The sequence below is a fragment of the Monodon monoceros genome, unplaced genomic scaffold (genome assembly GCF_005190385.1).
Source record: "Monodon monoceros isolate NGI ecotype Baffin Bay Population unplaced genomic scaffold, NGI_Narwhal_1 Super_Scaffold_19, whole genome shotgun sequence".
Taxonomy (NCBI): Eukaryota; Metazoa; Chordata; class Mammalia; order Artiodactyla; family Monodontidae; genus Monodon; species Monodon monoceros.
In genome coordinates this window covers 30,299,970-30,303,499 of record NW_021703775.1, presented here as the reverse complement: position 1 = coordinate 30,303,499, position 3,530 = coordinate 30,299,970, and the positions used below count along the sequence as shown (strand labels likewise).

The following is a 3,530-nucleotide window of genomic DNA, read 5'->3' as shown; positions in this document are numbered from 1 at the left end:
AGAGATCCACACCAAGACATATTGTAATTAAAATGGCTAAAATTAAAGATAAAGAGAAAATCATAAAAGCAGCAAGGGAAAAGCAACAAGGTATGTATCAGCTGACTTTTCAGCAGAAACCCTGCAGTCCAGAAGGGAGTGGCATGATATATTTAAAGAGATGAAAGGGAAAAACCTACAACCAAGAATCCTCTACATGACAAGGCTGTCATTCAGATCTGAAGGAGAGATAAATAGTTTTACAGACAAGCAAAAGCTAACCGAGTTCAGCACCACTAAACCAACTTTACAAATATGTTAAAGGATGATTGCTTTGGTAGCACATATACTAAAATTTGAATGATACAGAGATTAGCATGGCCCCTGTGAAAGGAAGACATGCAAATTCATCAAGCGTTCCATATTTATATGAGATCAAAAACACAAAATATGGGGGAAAGGAGTAAAAAAATGTAGATCTTTTAGAATGTGTTTGATCTTAAATGACTACCATTTAAAACAAGTAGATATAGTTATAGGTCAACATATGTGAACACCATCATAGCCACAAATCAAAAACCTACAATAGATTCACAAAAACTAGAGAGAAAGGAACAGAAGCATACCACTAAAAGTCATCAACAATGTTGTAAATCAACTATACTCCAATAAAAAATTTAAAAAATAAATAAAAATAAAATAAAAAGGAAAGTCATCAAAACACAAGGGAAGAAACTAAAAGAAGTACAAAACAATCAGAAAACAAGTAACAAAATGGCGATATGTATGTACCTATCAATAAACACCTTATATGTCAATAGACTAAATTCTCCAATCAAAAGATTTAGTGTGGCTGATTGGATTAAAAACAAGATCCGTATATATTCTGCTTACAAGAGATTCATTTCAGAGCTAAAGACACACAGACTGAAAGCAAGAACATGGGGAAAAAAAGGTATTTCATGCAAATGGAAATGACAAGAAAGTGGAGGTAGCAGTATTCATATCAGACAAAATAAACTTTAAAACAAAGTCTATAACAAAAGAGAAAGAAGGTCATTACATAATGATAAAGGGATCAGTACAAGAAGAGATTATTACACTAGTTAACATACATGTACCTAATACAAGAGCACATAAATATATAAAGCAAATATTAACAGACATAAAGGGAGAAATTGCCAACACTACAATAATAGTAGGGAACTTTAACATCCACTTATATCAATGGACAGATCATCCAGACAGAAAGTCAGTAAGGAAACAATGGTCTCAAATAACACATTAGACCAGTTGGACTTAACAGATATATACAGGACATTCCATCCAAAAACAGTACAATACACATTCATCTCAAGTGCACATGGAATGGTCTCCAGGATAGGTCACATGCTAGGCCACAAAACAAGTCTCAACAAATTAAAGAGGATAGAAATTATATCAAGCATTTTTTCCAACCAGAACAGTATGAAATTAGAAATCAATTACAGAAAGGAAAATGGGAAAAAAACAAACACATGGAGACAAGACAACGTGCTACTAAAAAACCAAGAGATTGATGAAGAAACCAAAAGGAAATCATAAAATACCTCTAAACAAATGAAAATGGAAACACAACACTCCAAAATCTATGGGATGTACCAAAAGCAGTTCTAAAGGGGAAGTTTATAGAGATACAGTTTACCTCAAGAAACAAGAGAAATCTCAAATAAACAACCTACCTACCATCTAAACAAATTAAAAAATCAAAGAACAGACAAAGTCCAAAGTCATCAGAAGGAAGGAACAATAAAGATCAGACATAAAATGGAGATTAAAAATAGTAAAAATCAATGAAACCAAGAGCTGTTTTTTGAAAAGATTAATAAAATTGATAAACTTTTAGCTAGGCTCACCAAGAAGAAAAGAGAAGCACCCAAATATACAAAATAAGAAATGAAAGAGGAGAAATAACTACAAAAAAAATCATAAGAGAATACTACAAACAGTTATAAGCCCACAAATTGGTCAACCTAGAAGAAAAGGACAAATTTCTAGAAACATACAACTTCACAAGACTGAATCAAGAAGAAACAAACAGGGACTTCTCTGGTGGTCCAGTGGTAAAGAATCTGCCTTACAATGCAGGGGACGCCAGTTCGATCCCTAGTCAGGGAAATAAGATCCCTTTGGAGGCAAAGATCAAGAAGATGCAAGAAATGTCTAACAAAGACCTTGAAGAATTAAAGAACAAACAAACAGAGATGAACAATACAATAACTGAAATGAAAACTACACTAGAAGGAATCAATAGCAGAATAACTGAGGCAGGAGAAGAGATAAGTCACCTGGAAGATACAATGGTGGAATTCATGCTGTGGAACAGAATAAAGAAAAAAGAATGAAAAGAAACGAAGGCAGCATAAGAGACCTCTGGTACAACATTAAACACAACAACATTCGCATTATAGGGGTCCCAGAAGGAGAAGAGAGAGAGAGAAAGGACCAGAGAAAATATTTGAAGAGATTATAGTCGAAAACTTCCCTAACGTGAGAAAGGAAATAGCCACCCAAGCCCAGGAAACACAGAGAGTCCCATACAGGATAAACCCAAGGAGAAACACGTCAAGACACATAGTAATCAAACTGGCAAAAATTAAAGACAAAGAAAAATTATTGAAAGCAGCAAGGGAAAAATGACAAATAACATACAAGGGAATTCCCATAAGGTTAACAGCTGATTTCTCAGCAGAAACTCTACAAGCCAGAAGGGAGTGGCATGATATACTTAAAGTGAGGAAAGGGAAGAACCTACAACCAAGACTACTCTACCGGCAAGGATCTCATTCAGATTCCATGGAGAAATCAAAAGCTTTACAGACAAGCAAAAGCTCAGAGAATTCAGCACCACCAAACCAGCTCTACAACAAATGCAAAAGAACTTCTCTAAGTGGGAAACACAAGAGAAGAAAACGACCTGCAAAAACAATCCCAAAACAATTTTAAAAATGGTCATAGGAACATACATATCGATAGTTACCTTAAACGTGAATGGATTCAATGCTCCAACTAAAAGACACAGGCTTGCTGAATGGATACAAAAACAAGACCCATATATATGCTGTCTACAAAAGACCCACTTCAGACCTAGGGACACATACAGACTGAAAGTGAGGGGATGGAAAAAGATATTCCATGCAAATGGAAATGAAACGAAAGCTGGAGTAGCAATACTCATATAAGATAAAATAGACTTTAAAATAAAGAATGTTACAAGAGACAAGGAAGGACACTATAATGATCAAGGGATCAATCCAAGAAGAAGATATAACAATTATAAATACATATGCACCCAACACAGGAGCACCTCAATACATAAGGCAACTGCTAACAGCTATAAAAGGGGAAATCAACAGTAACACAGTAACACTGGGGGACTTTAACACCTCACTTACACCAATGGACAGATCATTCAAAATGAAAATAAATAAGGAAACAGTAGCTTTAAATGACACAATAGACCAGATAGATTTAATTGATATTTATAGGACATTCCACCCCAAAACAGCAGA

General features: G+C 34.7%; 1 pseudogene; it reads left to right on the top strand.

The window, feature by feature from the left end:
- The first annotated feature begins 308 nt into the window (after nt 1-308).
- On the top strand, nt 309-408 carry LOC114901186 (annotated as a pseudogene).
- The last annotated feature ends 3,122 nt before the right edge of the window (nt 409-3,530 follow it).